The sequence below is a fragment of the Rousettus aegyptiacus genome, unplaced genomic scaffold (assembly GCF_014176215.1).
Source record: "Rousettus aegyptiacus isolate mRouAeg1 unplaced genomic scaffold, mRouAeg1.p scaffold_m13_p_4, whole genome shotgun sequence".
NCBI classification, from domain to species: domain Eukaryota; kingdom Metazoa; phylum Chordata; class Mammalia; order Chiroptera; family Pteropodidae; genus Rousettus; species Rousettus aegyptiacus.
This window is the reverse complement of record NW_023416307.1, coordinates 134,398,906-134,420,736: the sequence shown is the minus strand read 5'-3', so window position 1 is coordinate 134,420,736 and position 21,831 is coordinate 134,398,906. Positions and strand designations below refer to the sequence as shown.

At 37.8% G+C, this 21,831-nt stretch overlaps 1 long non-coding RNA gene across 1 annotated transcript in view; it reads right to left on the bottom strand.

Moving 5' to 3' along the window:
* Positions 1 to 11,700, bottom strand: part of LOC107498794 — a 42,266-nt gene extending 30,566 nt beyond the window's left edge. Inside the window, exons 1-2 of the long non-coding RNA XR_001594134.2 lie at positions 11,638 to 11,700; positions 8,708 to 8,815 (exon numbers count right to left, since the gene is read on the bottom strand). This is a non-coding gene — a long non-coding RNA (uncharacterized LOC107498794). The remainder of the gene's footprint in view (positions 1 to 8,707; positions 8,816 to 11,637) is intronic.
* Positions 11,701 to 21,831: the final 10,131 nt, after the last annotated feature.

The window sequence follows — 21,831 nt, the reverse complement described above, 5'->3', positions numbered from 1 at the left end:
GTTTTGGTTCCAATCAATAAGGGCGAGGAACTCAAATGAATGTCTTAGAAATTCGAAAGACCATACCTTGGGAACAGAATTAGCGTAGCTCTAGAGAAAAATCTACTCTAAATTTGGAAAATTTTCAAAATTTTAGCTTGAATAGATCCAGGCGACTTGCAAGTAAATTAACTGCCATAAAAAAAAATAATAATAAAAATAAGAAAACCAAACCAAAACGAAAAACATGATTCTTTAAAGAACGATGACAAAATTTAGACACTCAAAAATATTGAATTGACAATGTCTGGCATATCATCAAAAATCACTAGTCATGTGAAATAAAAAGAATATTTGACTCCTGATCAGAAGAAAATAAATTGAACTCATAAGAAGCAGTGGAATACAGGAAGGAATGAAAAACAAAACAAACAAAACATACTAAATAATTAAATTGAGTAAAACTAAGTAAATATTGGCTGTAAGAAGAACAACAATAAAATAAAAATGATTAGAGCAATATAATCATTTAAGTGTGGAACTAAAATATTAGAGGACAATATTTTGGGAGATGAGAACATGAGTTAATTTAAAGAATTATAAAATTCTTGTAAATTAATTTTTAAGAGAAACAGAGATATCTTCAGACTTTAATATTTTCTCACTGAAATATAAACTTTAACCTTTTTAAAAGTCAACATTTTATTTTAAATATGTAAAGGGAGATTCTTAAAAATGAAAATAAAATTTTAAAGAAGGGAAATCTGATCAATTAAGGTAGGAAAGGGGGCAGAAGCAAAGATAATACATGGCAAATGTAAAATGCAAAATATAAGTGGGAATATGTTCAAATATGTAAGTAAACTTCCATAAATATAAATAGACAAACAACAAAACAAATATTCTCATTTGTTGTTTCTGAGACATATAATTATATAAAATATAATTAGACTGAAAGGTTATAAGCATCGGAGAAGGAAAGGATGTGCTGGGAAAAAACTGATGAAAATAAACTACTAGAATAACGTTAATATGAGACAAGATACACTTTCAGCCTAGACCATGATTAGATAGAGACACGTTACTTAACGTTAAAAAGAATAGTTCACTCAGAAATACGACTATCCTGTTTCTCAACGTATATTTGCAAAAAGAGGATTCTAAAAAACTGATAAATCTTCAAACACAGACGGAGGTTTTTTTACATACTTCTTTCACAAACTGATAGTTAGCTAGAGAAATTAAGAAACTTGCCAAGTTTACATGAGTGATAAAGATTCAAATTGAGCTGTCTAAACTAAAATCTGACCTCACTCCATTGATGTGCTTTGTCTCTCCCATCTGGAGAGAACTTAAAGTTACAATTTAACTGTGTTTTTTGGTATCTTTCCCCTTTACCTTTTCCATACCAGTGAGGCATGCTGCTAGTAATAATTACAGTGGTTAACAATGTTAAAAATGCTTTACTTATTAATCCTCACAACAACCCTATGAGATAAGTACTTTATCAACTGCATTCAACATGCAACCCTATGCGATAAGTACTTTATCAACTGAATAAACTCACATACGATGAAGACATCTCTTTACTCAGCTCTTCCCAATCTTTTGCCACTGCCGTTCCGGACATATACCTTTCTGTTTGGCTTTATTATTTCCCATACACATGTGTCTTATCTTTCCTCATAAAGATGAAGCTCTTTAAGAGAACATGACATTCTTTATGCATCTTTGTAATTCCCATCCTCCAGACCCAGTTCCCCACTGTCTACCAAGATTCTTCATCCACAATAGGTACCTTAATATATATTTTGGATTATTGTTTTGTTTTGTTAGATGAAATTTGCTTGATTTCCCAAGGAAACATAATGTAATCACAGGGTTGGCATAAATCTATTTTGGCAGACAGAGTACATGTGGAAAGTAAACAATTTTTACTTGTGTTTAGCCACTATATATTAAGCTACTTGCCAAATATGATGATTTATTGAAAAATCCACACTATATGTAAAGCAAATAAGGATGCTGCCCTCCAGAAGTTTATATTTCAGACACAACATAATTAATAGAAGATGGAAGAGTGAAATGGCCACATATTACTTTGGGTGAAGATGATTGTTAATTTTCCATGGTAACAGTTACATACACTAACTCTAATCCTGACAACTACCCTATTATTGATTTCTACCTTTATAGATGAGGAAAACAAATTTCCCTTACCCTCATCATTTATGTCAGGTTTGGCCGAATGTTTTACTTTGGCTAATGCGAGCAGACATGACAATGTGCCAATTCCAAGGTTACATCTTACAATGTGTCATATGTTTCCATTCATCTTTCTGGCATATGTGCCACTGCCACAAGAACAGGCCTTGGGTAGCCACTGATCAAAGGAATGTGAGACTCTTGGGACAAAAATTGACCCAACTTGCAATATGGAACCAAACATAACGGAGCCCAGCCTTGATCAGGCAAATCCTACCTGACCCACAGACACTTTAATAAGTGATTTTAGGCAACCAGGCTGGAGTGGTTTGTTACACAGCATTCTTGTAGCAATAGCTAACTGATACAGGCTGACGCAGGGGTTGTAGCACTTACTTGAGCATCAATGACTACTGCTTTCCTCTACCTTTTTAACAATGGAAATGTCTGAAGCCAGTGGGTGCGGGGTCCAAATTAGAAGAATAAATGTCAAAATCAGAAAAGATACATTTGGGAGTTTTCATTTTCTGCCATGTTGGCATTTTACTCACATATTAAAAGTCCCTGAAATATCGCTTGTTGGCTGTGCTGTCACGATCCGTTCTATAGACATTTTGATGCACTTTATTACAAACTTTAAAATCATATTAGCAGCTGTTATTTTATATCACAATGGATTAATAAGATGCATTTTCACAAATAAGACACATTTTAGATAGTTTTGAAAAAATTTCAGTGTGAAAATCTTATGCCAGGATTCCGCATTTTAAATGACACATTTCCAAATAGCCTACAGTGAAAACGCTCAAGTAATATGCCTATTTGTACTGTGCTTGAAACCATCAGCTCCCCAACAACCCAGGAAATACGTAACCTTGCCACATATTGTGTTGTTTTCTATTGTGGCATATGAAATGCAGGGAAAAAAAAAAACTCATGGTTCTTGTTGCAGGAGAGGTCAGTGATTGGCACTGAAAAAAATGATACAAGTAAAATTAATATTTTTTAAGGTTTCCATTCCAGTACTTGAATAATGTACATGAGAATTCTCAGAAAAGCATTGATTCCCCTTCAAATATTAGAATAATGGAATGTTCTGTTGCCTTTTCATGTGGAATAATCAGGAAAGATAAGGATTTTTTTTTTTCTTGGAGGCAATCCTGCTTCCTATGGTGTTGCTAAGGAATAAGGAATCTTCCTTCCAAAGGATCTTAAAAAAGATATCTAAGATCTATATCGCCTGTTTATGGATTACAGCTAACTTTACAGTTGTGCGTAAACTGTACATTTGAGTGCAGTAATACACATCCCCTGTCTCACAATAAAAATATTATGGAACATTATATTTTCATATAGTAATGGCGCTCTTATTTTACTAGTAGAAAGGTACAGTACTAATTTAATTGACTAACATAAAAGTCTCTCAAGTAAGATCAATACTTTATTTTCTCAACAGTTTTCATAAACGAAGATTTAATCCAACCTGTTTTCCTTAGTCTCCGAGGCAGAGACAAGGGACAGATCTGCTGACCACCCTGCCTCTGTCACAGACAGAACACCTTTGGAGTAGTTTTATTATGTGAGCGGTGGTCCTCAACCTATCTGCACATTAGAATCACCAGGGAAGCTTTTAAAAGATGTCAATGCCCAAACAGCTCCTTAGCTCAATTAAATCAGAATCTGGGGGTGGATGTGGGGTATTATTATGTTTTTAAAACTCCCGGGGAGAGTCAAACATGCTGCCAGACTTTCCATCCATTGATTCAGGCTCTAAATTTTAGGGAGACAGGACATAAGCTAAGATCTTGGGAAGATGGGTTCACTTGGTGTCTGTCCTGCATTCCCGTTCTGGTTGCTAAGGGCAGAAATTCTTTGCTCAGTACCCACACTAGGCAGGTTTTTTTGGTCGTGGTGGTAATGTTTTCCTTTGTACACTGTGGATCTTTATTGCCATTGCTTCGATGCTTTTGAGTGCAGATCTCCCATTGACATCGGTGGGGGTGCTGCTCCTGGAAAGAGCTTGGAACGCACAAATGAGAGCTCCTTGGTGCAGTTGGAGAGCGAATTTTGCCCTGAGCTTTTTACAAGCACCAGGGTTTAGGCTTCTTTCCTTCTTTTTTACTTCTTTTATTTTAATCTTGCATTCTCATAGCTATGCCTCGTGACTGTAAATTTTGACTTTGGAGTCTCTTGCTCTTACTTTCTCCAAACTTTACACATGTCATCATTCTCCATTTCCATCTCAGTGAGGTACCTCTGGGGTGGTGTTTTCTCTGAGTCAGCAGAAAGGAAGAGAGAATAGGTCCAGTTTCACTCCCACCCAAAGCCGGATCTTGATCAATGAGGTTAATCGTTTAGGCTTCATGGTCCTGCTCACTGTACTTATGTACTGAATGAAAAAAACTTTTCCGTTCCTTGTGATAAAAAGTCTTTATAAATCCAGATAGGGTCCTCAGAGTCTAATGACACTGGGCATATGGGGAAAACAATATTTCATTAACTTTTTAGGAGGATAAGGGGGAATGGGGACAGTTGCCTGGGAATTTCTCTAGACTTCCATGCAGGGATACTCATGAATGTCTAGTCTACTCCAAGAGAGTCACAGTTCTGTCTTCTCCCAACCTAACAATAAGGACACTACCCTATCAACCAAGGTGGCCAAATCGACAGTGAGGTTCTTCCCCAGAGAGAGAATTTCCACCAGAATTCTATCATGTTATAATGGACAATATGAAAACGTATGGCTGAAATGATGCATCCAATCTTATTATAATTAAGTCCAAATTTGGCACTTATTGGGTAGGAGAGAGGCACCCACTCTTGCTATACAAACAGCTTTGCATGTGTAAGATTATTCAGTCTCTCAATTGGTCTGTAGAGTATGTATTATGGCATCAGGTTATATAACATGGTACCGCTCCAGCCACTTTCTCAGAAAAAAGTAAAAGGTGTTTTTTAATGGAGAATATTTGATTTATCATCCTGCTTTCCTTGGATAACTATTCTTCAAATCCTCTAATCTAGACAAATCCAGAAATCCTTGATAGTTCCCATTATTATAAATCCAAATTGCTGATTTTTTTTTTCCTTAGAGGAAAATGGATGTTTTCATTTATATCATGTTGCCCCATTGATACTTTTTGCTCCAAACTCTTGTGATCAAAACTGATGGCAGAGCTCTCACTGGTGTGGGATCAACTCCAATGGCTGAAGCACATAAAACCTGCCAGGAGACTCCACTGTGTTGAACAATTTCTTTTTCTCTAATTAGTCATTTGAGGGCTTTTTTCAAATAAGATATTTGGAGAAATGAGAAAGGCAGAATTCAGAACTTAGTTGAATACATATGTCTTTATTATTTTCAGATAGGAATCACAATAATATCTAGTGTATTACCTTCACAAGAACCCTTGGGAAAATGTAATAAGAATAAAGAATTAATACAAAAGCCTCCATGTTTCGACTGTTATTTTTTCCTGCTTGCAACTAAAAGGAAGCAGACTGTCATCAATGTGGGTTGGTAAGTGAGACTTAAGACACAAGGTTGGTCAAGAATATTTCTGATAACAAAAGAAAAGGGAACCAAATTGCTGTTTTCTTATTTGTTATTCTTTACTTTAGTGCTATTTGAACTATAGAAAGAACTTTGAAAACTTATGGATTTTTCCTCTGAATTATTTAATGAAACAAAGCAAAAAGATAAGTCCATTTCCTTTCATAAATCTGACATACCACTGACTTACATTTGGCTACAAGATTTCCTTACTGTCTCATCAATTTTTGAAAATGGAAAGGTGGTAATAAAAGGCAAGGAGAAAGAACTAACTTAAAGGAAATGTGTATGTGGGGTGGGTGGAGTAATTTACCTCTAGGGGTACATTTTTAAAAGGGCTCGAAACAAATCTACAAAATGTGGGTGAATATGCTACTGTACAGCAACTGTCATTTTAATGTGAAAAAAAAAGAAAAAAGAAAAAACATCAAGACACACACCTCACAAGACATTCCTCTGTTCCGTACACAGAGCTTCACACAAACTGGGAGTAAGAGGTTGTGAATGGGCAGAATCTCGAGCAAGGAGTTCACTGGGCAGCACTAAGCCTGCAGCAAATTCTCACAACATGCTGAGCTCAGAAGGCTGAGCAGAGATATTTAAGTAAGCAGTGAGTGCTGAAAGTACAACTACCTTTATGTTAAAATGAATCAGATCCCTCGTTCGGCTGAACAAAGTGCTAATGCAAAAATGAGTCCATAAGAAGCCCCCGAAATATATATCCAAACATTGTCCTGATCAATAGCTTTCTTATAAACGTGGCCAATGGGTTTAGAAGACACAATGTGAAAGAGAGGGAAAGAGGAAAGAAAAAAAAATGAATGTGAAGGAAGAAACTAATTCAAGTATAGCTAGTACATAATTGAGAATAAAAAAATATATGGATGAAAAGTAACAGAGTAACAGAACAAAGAGGCTATCTAGAACAACCCCTAATTTATGAATGGATTATGTACCCAACCTAAGTCCCCAAGTCTTATTCTGTCCACATCTCAGGTTCCTTATACCAAGACTCCTCAAACATTTTCACTGGCAAAGGACAGTGGATCTCATCCCTGGAGGCCCTGGTGGCACAGCCTGAAGCAATCCTAGAATCTGTTGTTTTTTCTTTAAAATAAATGCAATTTTATATTACAATCACAATTTCACCCGTACTTATCCATACAGGTTTCCTTCAAATCTAGCTAGGACAATGCTCCCCACTAATAATAGAGCTTCTCACGGCCTTCAGTGTACACATTATAACCCTGCACACACACAGTCCAGTTTGGAGAGTCAGTGATAAGAGAAGAGGAAATGAATTCTCAGCTAATAATAACGGCCAACTCAGAATAAAAGAAGCACCTACTTCTTAGAGGAACAAAGAGCCTTGGTATCTATGAACATTTCATCACAGGTTCTGGGCCACACGACCCTGAGGTGTGAAAGCAAATCAGTGCATGGAAAAGAAGGACTATGAAAGTAAATACGAACACAGCAATGATGAGAGTGAAATATTGACGGATCACGTTAACAGACTGCATTTTAGATCGAATGCTTTCTTCCAATCTCTGCTCCCAACGCCACTCATTCTCACCCAAGTCTTACCTAACTTTAGCCCACATCAGAATTGCTTGAAGATCTTATCAAAACACAGATTCCTGGGCCTCATCCTCAGAGCTTCTGATTCATAGGTGTGGAATGAGGACTGATTGCCTTTGTAACACATTCCAGGGTGATGTTGATGCTACCAGCCTATGGTCCACACTTTGAGAAACACTGACCTGAACTATCCTTTGTTCTCTGCCTCAGGGAAGGGAGACACAAATAAAACTTTGGGGAACAATTCTGAGATTTGAATTTTAAATCCTGGACATTGGGGGAAATAAAGAGACACTTGACATAGACAAAGACTTAGAAAAAGACCCAAAGAACTAGAAGCAATTTCCTTCCCAGGGGTATATCAATTAGCTCTTTGATGCTGGTGGAGTCCCTAAGAAATGAGCCTCGATTCCAACACCTCCACTACTGAGTCTGAGGATAAACAAGGAGAAAAACAATAGCTGATGGGATGTGAAAGCACAGGGAACCTACGCCCCTGTCCCCAAGCAGATCCCTGGGAAGGTGGGAAGACCTGAGAAGATACAGTTTCATGGTGTGTCTGAGCCAGGAGTTGGGAAACTTTTTCTTAAAGGTTCAGACAGTAAGTATTTGAGCCTTTGCATGCCATATAGACTCTGTCATAACTGCTCAATTCTGCCATCAGCACAAAAGTAGCCACATAAAATTTGTAAATGAATTAATGTGGCCATGTTTCAATAAAACTTTATTTACATAAACAGGCAGCAGGGTGGGTTAGGTCTATGGGCTGGTAGTTTGCCTACCCTTGGTCTAAGAGGATAGCCTGTGAGAGCTTCCTACATCCCAGCATGTTCCAGGAAACCCAGAATAACACCATGTGAAGAGAACAGCATACAAATTGGGAAGAACCTCGGACAGGTTCTCTGATATTCCAGCATTCAGCATGATGTGAAAGTAGCTTAGGAAACTTCTGGACCTGAGGGGCCTTGCCAAAGTGGAGGGATGCTAGGCTCCTTGTCCCCACAGTGTGGGGAGACCAGGTAAGCCCCCAGAATAGTTAATAACCCTCAGCGAAGGAGACAATGGGAATGTGACTCCAAATGTACGGTTTTCTCTATTTGAGTAGAGACTCAAATAGAAATTGACATATTTTCACAAGCCAGGTTTTTGTCCTATTACGTTTGCAAGAATGAGCTATTTTACTTTTTCATTGATTTGAATTTTTTTTCTTTGAAATCTGATGCATGTTTTAGACTTCTAGCACATCACTAGCTACATTTCAAGTGTTCAATAGCCACACATGGCTAAAGGAATACCATATTGGACTGCGCAACTTTAGACACCAAGATCTTCCCTTTTCCCCTTTTACAGAGCAATCAGACCAGTGGCTCCAGTTCCTCCCTGACTGACCTCAGGATGAGTTGATGGTTGTTGTGCAAGGAGAGTTCAGGCTTCCAGCTGCTACAGGCCAGGGAGGAGGATGAAGAATGAATCCAAAAAATCTTCTGTTCACAGGCACTGGTGAGAGCATGAAGACAAAAGACCTCATGGGACAGCCATTTGTAGGGAATTTGAATAATTCAGGTTAATATTAAGGTCTGTGTATATGGCCATTCTAGGAAAACCTGCACCATGGGTTAATTAAAAAATCTAAATGTAGCAACATTTCCAAGCTATTACTTGCTTTTAATAATTTTCAAGTAAAAGATTAATAGGACAGTAATCAAATTATGTTACTAAAATAATTTACCATCCATCAAGAATAATAAACAGAATAATTTAATGTTCACATTTCTAAGAGAAACACCATTATATATATATATATATATATACATATATGTATAATACATATGCACAAATATAATACATATCACAGCACATAGTTTATAATTCAGTTACCATACATGGATAAAAATCGGAGTTTAGATGGTTCACCCAGACACTAGTGTCTTAGGTTCACTAATGGGGTACCTCATAATTTAGGATGCACTGACAGTCCTGCCACGTGTTGGATGGTTTCACAAGATTTATGTGCTTTATCTTTAGTTCAGTGGATTTGACAGTTTAAGTAACACTCAGATATTGGATCCCTAGAATCTTACAAATCAGGCCAAATCTGGGAACACAGAGTCTAACGAGGAATTAAGAGCCCCTCTGGTGGGTTGTGGAGTTTGGGGGGCGGCTGGTTAACACTGTGCTATCGAGGTGGCAAAACACTGCGTTTCCATGGACTGGAACAGCTAATAAAGATCACTTCCCTTCAACTTGTACCAAAACAGAGAATGAATTGGTCATAGATTTCTGGATAATCATGAAAATGATATTTTTAAAGTCAAGAGAAAACATGTTGCTTCATGTTTTAAGAAATGAAATTCATTAGGTGACACTGGATTATCACAGATTTCTGTTAGGGCAACACCCTCCCGATCTCTCTACGTTAACATCATCCTACAGAAAAATACTGTGAGCCACATACATTGTTTAAAATTCTCTAGGAGCCACATTTATGTAGGTAAAAACAATTTAAATAATACTTTATGTTATCTAATGTATTGAACATATTATTTTAACAAGTAATCAATAAAAAATGCTACTAATGAGATACTACTTCGTGTTGTTTATGCTAAGTCTTTAAAGCCTGGTGCATATTAGAGCATGCCATGGGTCACATTTCAAATGTTCAATAGCCATAGGTGGCTAGCGGCTACCATATTGGTCTGCACTGCCTCAGGGAGATACTCCGTGATCACCCGGGAGCAATGAAAACCAAGACCTGCTTTCTGCCAGACATGGCCAGAGTGCTCTTCCCCTCCAACCAACACAAAGCTGCTTCACAAACTGAGTTTAGTGTAGTCAGCAAGTTTCACTGAATGGAGATACTTAATATCACTGATTTAAATGGGTGACCTGCATGGAGCCCCTGATTATTTCTACCCGCAAAATAGGAATAATGCTGAGCTGCTGATGACAGCTAAGTGCCGAACAACAAACAGCATGACACCTCGAGCTGATCACATGTCCTTTATCTTTTTCCTTTTAAGAAAACCGAAATCTTTAAAAGTTTTCTTGAAATTGCATTCTTTTTAGTCTTAGATTTGATAAATAGCGTATGTGTTAGGAGGTGGGGAGCAGAGGAGAAAAGATTCATGTTTTTATAGTTAACATATTACCTGGGAAAAAGTCTCAGGGAAAAATAGTGGAGGAGAAAGAGAAGAATTTCTCTGCAGCCCCCTTTTGGCTAACTTGTTAGAGCCTCTTGCGGCATGAATAGTTTAGCCAAGGTGGTAGGTATTATTTCAGGTCACACACTACCAACTAGGGGGGTGACAAAGACAGACACAATTGAATTCTATTATGAAAAATGGAAAGTATGTATATGGATTAGGAAGCATGTTAAAGGGGCAGATTTTCTTGTCCCACAGGGAAGAACAGGCTACTTACTCTCCCAAGTCAGCAGACAGCTGTGCTTTGAAAGGCCCAGGATTCAGAAGACAAGATTTTTAGAATCACACCCATCAATGTATTCACAGCAAAAGCAGTACCTCGCTAAGTTTTCTGGGGATTCAGAGGAGGGTCAGTGTGTCTTTCTCTTCTCTCACAAAGAGAACAAAAGGTGCAGGCCATTTGGGCCAGGTTATCTGGTTTTGAATCAAACCAATGATAATCTCACAAAACATCCCCAGAGGAAGACAAACAAATGGGTGTGTCTATACAACCTTAGCCAACATGGACCAGGCTGAAAATGTTTTGTCACCTGAAATGAGCTGTTGGGCGGCTGCACTGGCTCGAGAAGGCACGGCCAGAATCAGTGGGCAAAAGCTGTTGGAAATAATTTCCAAGTCATTATTTAAAAAGGACTATAAAAATCAAGAGACCCATAATGGTATGAACTATGGGAAAAGAGAGCTTTGAATCGAGGGGTCTATGCAAACAGGGATCAGTGGTCATTTCTCAGGCAAGCTGCATTGGGAGGCCCTGTTCTGTAAGGTCCCTGCATTCCATCAACATCCATTGAAAACCTCTATGTACCCAGCACTGGGTTCACAGAAATGGAAAAGGCGTGGTCTTAGACCTCAAATAATTCTAATGTTCATGATTCTATCCACGGCTAATGTCTAAAAACCACGGGATTAAGTCTCACACTAGGTGGATTTGAAAGGGTATGGCCAATTCTGGGCCCCACATTCATATAAGGCAGCCTACTCCAATGAGGCAGAGAAATCAATCAAACTACTAGCAATGATACACGCCCTGAGGTCATGCCAGCCTGCCTGCCTGGAATCGTTCTCTCCCTCCCCTCACTCTATCCATTATCTTTCAAGTGCCAGGTAGGGTCTTACCTCTCAAGTCCCCTCTTTGACATTCCAGACTAAGTTGATTTCTCTCTTCTTGGAAATCCTGTTACAAATACAATCAACACCATCATGCTCTAATCATATCATGAGTTTTTGTCAGTAAGATTAGAAAGCTCTTAAAGTTCAAGGGCAAACATAATCTGCATTTTCTGTATCTTTAACTATGATAGTTCTAGGTTTCTGAATGAATGGTGAAAAAACATTTATTGAATAAGGTGAAAATTCAAGAGTGTTAAGAATATTGACAAATCAAGTATAAAAATAAATAACATCAAACAAGAAAAACAATGAGAAAAGTACTTCCTGGTACTTAGGAAACTAGAATATAATATATATGAGTAGACACAGGAAAAGACACAGAAATGCAGAGATCCATGTTATGGAAACTCAAATATTTGTTGAATTATTAAATTAATATTTGAAACTCAATATACACATTAATTAACATCAGGAATTTTATACATACCTAGTTTTTGGTTGTATATATGCTCAATATAGAAAGCTTAACCAGATAATTGGATTAAAAAAATTATGTCCCTATAATGTTCTCCTTTCCTAACAGAATTTTTGTTGTTATTGTTTACTGATTTAGATATAAAATTGACTCAAATCTCTCTTTACATCGTCTAAGTTTTCCTTTACGTTGCTCAAACATTCATTATTGTGGGCCAATCAAACCACTATGCAAAAGCCAACCAAAGTTTCCTCTCCAAAAAAAGCTTATCCTACTCACGGTCTCAACTGAAGTTCACTTTCAACTGGTATATTTCTATCTTCCCCATCCTTCTACAAATTCAACCCATGGTATAATTTTCATTAAAAAAGAAAACTCATAAAAAAGTTATGTTTCTTTTTATATGTGTAGGAAAGATACTAAAAGTTAATTGCTACTGCATTTTAGCTCCTAGAGAAATACAATGATTTATCTAGAGATAGTTTAAAGAACTAAAGATTTTTTAAAACATTCTTATTATTCAAAAATATAATGATTGGAGTCAAGTTATTTGTTTGTGCTGATAGGAAATAGAGACAAAAAAAAAAAAATACAGTCAGCTAAAACTTCCAAACCCAAGTGGAATCAGTCATTCTCTCTCTCTTACCTATAAGGACTGGTTCAAAGCAAATTTCAAGTAACATGGTGGACAGAAATAAGATACACATCCTTTTATTTATCTTCATTCCTTATGCAGATATTCATGTCAATCATATAAAACAAACAAAAAAGAAAACAGAGGAATAGGTCATGAGTAGTCAGATATCGAATAATTGTTAGGCATCTATAATGGCCTTCCTATCACGTCTGAGAGGGATAGAGGAATGACCACACTGTAGACAGCCTCGCTCCTCAAAATGCAAACTTCAAGGAGGAAAAAAAAATGTAAATAATAGATCCAGCTTTGCCAACTTGGAGTATTGAGGTTATGCTTATTAATATTCACATTACAAGGCTGTTGGGTCTCAGTGTGCCTATAAAGAGAATATTTCTTCCACATTCAGGCTACCCCACCTTGGATTTCTCTGAGACCTCCAGGAATATTTACACAGCCCAGTGGTCCATGTCCTAATTACTATCTTTGCCTGAGAAGAGAAAGCTAAAATCCTTGCTCAGTCACCCCCAAAGAGCCCGATCCCCTTTAGCTCTTGTCATTTCTGTGTCCCACTCAGTGCCTTCCTTGCCCCCTGGCTAAATAATCTCCAATGACCTCAATAAGCCCTGTCTCTGATACCTGGAGACCAGCAGTCACGAAAGAAAGGGGCCTTAGTGACCTAGGATCTTCATTACCTTCACCGGTCTAGCAGTACTTTCTCCAGGTTCAAGGGAGAGGAGGTTGAAAATCTGTCCCAAGGAACTGTATCTTTCACAGCTTCATGCAACCTTATGCTTAGGTTCTTCTGTTAAGGCCCTTTAGTCACACACCTCTTTCTGTTTACACACACACACACACACAGCATAGCCTTATTACCTGAGGCATCATCACCATTTTCCTATTTATTGAAAAATTACTGTGTTAAAGGTTTCATGGTCAATAATTCATTTAATCTTCACTACAACCCTTTTAGGTGGATTCTACTATTAACCCCATCACACACAAAAGGTAAGCAGCATCCTCAATGTCACACAGCTGGGAGGTATAAAGCCAAAGTCTGATTCTGGAAACTATTCTCTGTTCTGTGTCCCATACTACTCATCAACCCTATTCCATCCATATTCCAACCAGAGAGAGAAAGAAACTACCACAAAACCCATGGATACTTAGTGATATGCTCCAGGTCATGAAGAGATGGTGAGAAATCAGTTCCTGTAACAGGTGAATCACCCCCGTAATATAGTGACTGGGTTCGTGTTTTGGGCAGAGGTCTGGCAACAAATACTCAGAGAATTCTGTCTCTCCAGAATCTCTATGGATGAGCTCTGGTGAGTCTGATGTCCCAAGTCACAGAGAAATCTTTCTCATCTATTTCCTGTATTAGCAGTCAGCCTGCTATATCTTCTGAGGCCTTAAATTCCCTTTGTAAGGAGTGGCTCTGGCTTTGTCTTATAGGTTAAGAGTCTGCTCTTGATTCAGCTGGATATCCTAATGTGCTCTGTGTCTAATGTTTATTTGTCAGATATAAGGATTGTTGAAAGCATTCTAGAAGAACCGCTGAGAGTCTGGAGTTTGTCTGGAGACGATACTGAATAGAACAGCAAAATATTTCTACAATATCTACTGAATACAAACAGTGTATTTTGGGGCTAAAGCTTATGTATTTTCTGTACCATCTTGTGATTAAAGTGGCAAGTAATTATTCAGTTCCAAAGTGTGTGGATGGACTAAAAATTATTGTAATTTTCTTCCACAAGACAAACTGGGTACAAGAAATACCCTGATTCCATTTATTTTTAATCCCCCACCCCCTCCTCACCAAAGAGGACAGAATTTGCCATTTTGTAAGAAACCATTTGACTTATCTTGAACCTCAGTGAATCCAAAGTTTAATTCTATGTGACACTTCTGGTGGTGCACTATATTTTTGAAAAAATAAATTCCCTTTGATTAAAATTTCACACCTAGCTGAGGACCATGAAAAGCTGATTACCTGGTCCAGTCTTAGCCCAGCATTGCCAAAACGTTTACAAACCTCAGTACAACTTGAGGGGAACTTGGCCTAGGTTCGAGTCAGTGGAATCAGGCAAAGCCCAAGGCATTTGCCAGGTGGCCTGTTCCCTGCTCTGTGTCAGCAGCTCCAAATTAGGCACATGCTCCCTACACCAGCCATGAAAATGAATGGCCAACACAGCCAGAGCCCAGAGGAAATATGAGCAGGCTGGCCATGACTGAGGCCAAGGGCATATAAGAAGTTCGAGTTCTCTCTCCTTTGTCATCTTCCCTAGATTTGAGGGCAGAAAGTGAAGTTTATTCTCTGAAAACAGATCCTTGAGTTCCAGTAACATTGAAAGAAAGAGAAAGAATTGCAAATGCCCAGATCTGCAAACGTTGGTGTTATGATGCAGAAGCAGGGACAATCTTCAGGCTAATGATATTATAAAAGTGTTTTCAAAGCCTTGGGCTTAAACATCTCTCGTGCCATAACTTGCTACTGTTTTAAAAAGGACATTAGGCTTATATTTGCATGTCTGAGATAAAGATTTTATGTTGCAGTTAGCCCTCTGGACAGCATAAAATCATAAGAAAATGCTGTCGAGGAAACACCAATTGTCCATAAGTCCAGCATTTGGGCTTTGATGATGGGTTGTGGCCCAAGAACTGTGTGACCTCACCTCATTATCCATAAGCTTAACTCTCTGAAAGTCATTGATGTTTTCAACTCGTATTGCTTCCATATGCTCTACGTGTTATATAAAACAGTATTTTCTTATGTTTATTCTTGAGCACTTGCTAGTTTGAAGGAGGTTCATTAGTTCTCTAATTACCAAAGTTGGTGAACAAGTTCTACAATCACCTCTTTTGATTAGATTTTAATCATATCCAAGTCAGACCCTGGTGGCAATGTGGAAGACGAAGTGACATGTGTTGAGACTGAAAGCAGCAGACCAGTAACTATAGCCCAGAAACGGTCCAGGAAAAGCACACAGAGAGGCTGAACCTTGGGAGTAGCATGAGGCTGGGAGAAGCAGGGGTGGCTACGAGTTACATTACAGCCCTAAAATCATCACAATTTATCTTATAACCTCCAAGTAGAGTCAAAACCTTCTGAGACCCTTTAGAACTATTTAGAGCTCCTTAGCTAAATAAAAGGGAACTGCGAAATAAGTAATGAGAGGAAGCAATGGGTGGAATCTGGGACAGAAAGCCTGCTAGGAAACCTGGAATTTGAGAAGATGTCGTTGAAGAGCATGGCAAATGAAAAGGGTTCATTTAAAAATCTTTGGGAGATTTTGATCTGAACAAGTATATGACAAAAAAAATGGGCATATGAAATATAGACCAAAAAAAACCCATGAAATAGTGTAGAGGATGGAGGGTTGAGACTAGACAGATTTTGATAAATAAGCATTAGACACTACAGGCAGGCACTGGTGGGGTCTCTGAGAATTAGAGACAGACAAGACCACCTGACAGATGCATGGAGGTATGACCCATGCAAGTCCCAGAAAGGAACAGAAGAAGCAAAAAAAAAAAAAAAAAAAAAAAAAAAAAAAAAAAAAAAAGGCAACTGATGACTTTAAAATTAGAAAAACTAAATTTGGGCTTATTATACCCAAGAGGAATATAGCCTGATGCACAATTTATGCAAATTGATAAAGCTGATTACACAAATTAGCTAAGGCTTTGGCTTATTTTTTCTTTGGTCAATAAATACCCCCTCCTTTCTTTCTTTCTTCCTCCCCTCCCCAAAAATCAGTCTATCACTATTGGCATTTGCAACGAGCCCTCTTGTTAACTGTGGTGGTCAATTACTTGAAAACGTTAAGTAGAAATAGTTCATTTCAGGCTTTAGGCCTAAACTGACAGGATGCCGAAGGAGCAGGATAGATTAGAATAGTTTGTTCTCCTACGACAGGACAAAGTTCATTTCACACAGCACGAGACCATCCCTAAGGAGATTTTCCTTTCAGATGACTCTTACCTAAACCCACCCAAGTTTCACTGAACAGAATGAAACACATTATTTTAAAAGTATTATTAATATGCACCTTGGCCAATCCTCAGAGCTACCCTAGGGAGCAGAATTTATGATCATTCAAATGTAAGAAACTGAGTTTTCATTATGAGTAACCTTCCCAAGGTCAGAGTCTGTAGGTCGTAGAACCAGGACTCACACTCAAGTTTCTACTCCTCTATCAAATAAGGCTTATCACTTAGAATCAGTCCCCGTGGCTTGAGAAGCAAAGCTGAGTTTTCCGGTTCAAATGCTCATCTTCGTGTGTGAATTTTTAAAAGTAAAAATACACTGCGGGGTGGGTGGGAAGTCTCACTATAGGATCCTGGTGGGAGCAGTGTGGTGTAATGGTTAGGAGCACGGGGTTTGTGGGTTCTGTATTGACCAACATCTAGCAACCTAGAGTTACCATCTCTAAACCTCAACTTTCTCATCCATACAATGAGGATGCTATGTTACAGTACTTTTCTTATGTAAAGATCAAATGGAAAACATTTAAAACACATAAAACAAAGCGATTTGCCAATAAATCATTTAGCTCTAAGATCATTCTTAACGACAGACAGAGCCTATGTATTATTTAACAAAACACTCCTGTAGTGCTGACAAAGCAGCAGCTGTCATTCACATATTACTCACTGAATCCTCATAACCAGTCTATGAGGTAAGTAGGATCATCAGCCCCATTCTACAGCGGGGGAAATGGAGGTCCAGGGAAATAACAGAGGCGACCGGGCTGGAGAATGAATGGTGAGTGGGGCTCACACTCCATCAGTTCAGGGTAGGGCAGCTGTGTTCAAGCACTCTCCCCTCCCACATGGCCTCTCACCACAGACGGCTGCTATCTCTACCCTGTTTTGTTTAGTTTCCACATGAACTTAAGCGACCTATTGGAAGCCGATCTATCCTACAGAAAAGTACAGCCCACTACAAACAAAATAGAAGCCACGTTGTCAAAATCATGAATTCTAACAACAAACAGAAACAGGCACTCTAAGGCTTTAAAGATAAAAATTCCCAAATAGCCCGATCTCTCAGTGACTCGTTTTATTCAACTTCCTTCTCTTATATTTTGAGCATTCTCTTTGATGAGGCATACCGTTTCCCATACACAAAAAAAGATAAAGTAACAAGGAAAGGAAATCTTGTCCCTGAAAAAAGCTCTGTTTTGTTCTTTCCTCTTCAACCTGCCCACATATTAATTGTGGGGTTTGATGGCTTAATAGGACCTCCCCACAGCCTAAGGACAGCCAAAGGACAAAGGAGCTGTCCATCAATGTGCCAGGACTGGTATTGCTACCAGGATACAGATTTAATTTCTCCAGTTTGACGACATGTGACTGATGATGACGTAGGTCACCAGGACAAGGGAGAATGCCTAGAGGGAAAACAAACAACAACAACAACAACAACAACAACAACAACAGCAACAAAAACAAAGCAAAACAGAAAACGTTTTAGCAAGAGATTTAAATAAAAATGAGCTTCTTTGTTGCTGGGTTTTTCTTTTCTAAGCATTCACAAGCCATTATTAAAGCATTTTTAAAAGTCCACCTAGTAAATGGAGATCACTTATTGCATTTCACTGTTACTGTTCTTAGTAGTGGCAATTTGTCCAAAGAAACAATTGGTGACATTTGGGACATGTTTTTAAATCACAGGAAACATGATGAAATATAATACTGCCTATTTGAAATGTAAAGAGGAATCGCTGAAAAGCACCATATTAAGAGAAGCAGAGAAAGGTCTCCAGAGTGGGAAAAGCAAAAGCCTTGATAAGAATTTATCTCCATACAAAGAGAGGAGAGCTGAAATAAGAGAAAGTGGAAACAAGTTACTCTGGTATAAAATTATAGCTTTGGAGAGAAAGTGAGACGGAGGAATTTTGTGGTAATATTATCAGGACAATGCCTTTTCCTTTCTTCTAAGTATTGTGTGGGAATAATGTACAACCCCATGACTGTAACTTAAAGTAATTTTGAGATTTCAAAGAGTTCACGGAGAGGGCAACCAAAAATCTGAAGAGCCTCAGGTCCTAAATTACTAAGGAAAATTAATGGGAAAATTGGTCAGCGGTCTCCTGGGACAGTTACCTTTAGCTTGGGCAGGTATGGGAAAGGACATAATAAATTCCAGGTATTACTAAGAGACCCACGAAGTAAAAATTCTTTCCCTCACTTTCTCTTGCTAAAAGTTTCCTAGTCTTTTCTTCCCTCACTAATATGAAGATACCAAATTTAAAATCCTATAAAAAACTATGCAGTGTGTGTGTATGTGCACACGCATGAGTGTGCACATACACACACACGTATGATGGAATATTACTCAGCAATAAAAAGAATGAAATCTTGCCATTTGTGACAACATGGATGGACCGAGAGGTTATTATGCTAAATGAAGCAAATCAGACAGAGAAAGACAAATACGACATGATTTCACTTATACATAGAATCTAAAGAAACAAAACTAAACAAACAAATAAAACAAAACCAAAATAGATTTATAGATACAAAAATCTGATGGTTGTCAGAGGAGAGGGGATGAGGGAATGGGTGAAAAATGTGAAGAAGAAGAAAAAGTACAAACTTATAAAGTAAAGAACTTATGGGTATGTAGTATACAGAACAGGGAACAGAGTCAATAATACCATAATAACTTTCTACGGTGACAGATGGTTACAAGACCTATCGTGATAATCACATTGTAAGGTATGTAAATGTTGAATTACTATGTTGTACACCTGAAACTCATATAATATGGTATGCCAACTATACTTTAATTAAAAAAAATTCTATGAAAAAGATTGTTCTACTGAGCTTTAGAGAAGGATGATGGACAAAGTAGGTCTGGAGGTTATCTCAAAATTTCTAATGATTTTCTGAAACAAACTGCCTTTTGTTTTGGGAAAACTGTTCATTTTCTCTCCTCATACTTTCCACTGCTCAGCACCTACATCACTCTCAATAAATTTAACAGCGACTGCCATGTCACTGAATCCAATGGGACATTTTCCCTTCTCATATTCCTTGAGCCTTCAATTATAATCCACAATGTAGACCATTAGAAGGACTCACTTCCCTTCTATTCCATGACACCATGCTCTCTTGATTTTCTTCCTTGTTATCTAGACACTCATTACTATCCTTCACTCTTCTTCTATCCAAATTTAAATTTCAGAGTTTCTCGAGGCTGATTCCTGAAGCTCCTTGCCTTCTTGCTATCGATTCCCTTCTTGGGGGCCCTGTTGATGTCCATGGCTTCAATTACTCTCTACATACTTATGACTCCCTAAACTTATATCTTTAGTCTAGCTGTCTTCCAGCATTCACTATCTCAAAAGGCACTCACATGAAGTATGTCTAAGGCCAATGTCATGGTCTGTGACCTCATCCTGGACCTCCTCCCATATTTCTGAGCTCAGCAAATAACACCTCTATCTAGTTATCTGCAGAGGCCGTAAATATGCTGCTTACTCATGTGCCATCAATTTTACTTTCTAAATATTACTAAGGTATTTTTCTTCTCCTTTGCCTCTACCATAATCCTAGTCTAAGCTTCTTCCACTTCTCTGACCTCTTAGCCTATGTCAAATTCTCCCTTTTGATATTATTTAGCCTTCGAGCTTTTCCTTCATAACATTTATCATGAGTACAAATATATTCAATAGAAGAATGCTCATTTATGACCATGAATGATCCAGAGTCTCTTACCAGACAACCTAGAAGATAAGAGACGTTACAGGACATCTATAATGCCTGCTGTGCTATTGTAATTTCATTGACGGTCCAATAAATGAATTCTCTGTGTCCATACACCTTTGCAACTCATCCTATCAAGAATTAGAGTTGATTTCCCCATCTCTTGAATCTGGACTGGTTTTGAGGTTTGCTTTAGCCAGTAGGATGGAGGAGAAAGTGATGGCGTGCCAGTTCTAAGTATAGACCTTAACCTCTTCATTCTTGCACTCATGCTCTCTTTGGACCTCTGCTTCTTCCATGTGATAGCTATAAGAGGATGAGAGACCTTGTGAAGCAGAGCTGAGCCATCCTAGCTGAAGTCTTCTTGGATCACAAAGCACCTAGCCAACCTATCATCTGAACACTGACTCATGAGCAAGCCCAGATAAACTCAATAGAACCTTCCAGCTAAACTATACTCATGAAAAACAATAAATGGTTGTTGTTTTAGGCCACTGAGTTTAGAGTTTGTTACACAGTGACAGCTAATAGATCCAGTTACCAGCTAAAGATTTCTCTATAATGTATACTTTATAAAAAGGTAATAGATTTAAACCTTCACATATTTAGCTATTAATAAATAATCCAGTGCCTTCTGCTTTCCCTTTGCCTCCTCTGTATAGGTAAGCACATATTTTTACAGAAAAGTGAAATCATCAACAAATCCAATCCTTTGACAGGATTACACGTGAAATCCACTCATTTTTATACAAAATTTTATCAACAAAAAGATATCTTTAGTCTTCATAACTACATAGCAGGATATTTATGTGGCCTGGGGTTCCACCTTTGTTAGTGGAAGTAAATGTATCAATTCCTCGTTATATATATCCATTGGCATTGAGTCTTAAGAAGCATTGAGTGGTGTTTGTAAATCTACTGCCTTATACCTCAGAGGTAAAATGTAAATTCTAGGTAGAATAAGAATCTAAGTATGAAAAATAAAGCATCAACATTTAGAAGACAATATTGGAGGATTTAATTAGAATATTTCATTAGGAGAGTACTTAAGAAAAATGCAAAATACATAAGTTATAAAGAAAAATTCATATATTTGACTATATTAAAAATTTTTAATTCCGTTCAGTAAAAGTCACAGAACAAACAGAAGAAAAGCAATGGACTGTTAAATTCACATATAGACACACACACATACACACACACACACACACACACACAATATAAATAGATAAGAATCGAAATACACAAAGATTCTTCTACATATCAATAAGAAAAAGCAAAATAACCCAATTGAAAAATAGAGAATACTGACAGGAGATTCATAATATAAGAAATCTAAATGGTTAAATAGGAGTAGATATTCAGTCTCACTAAT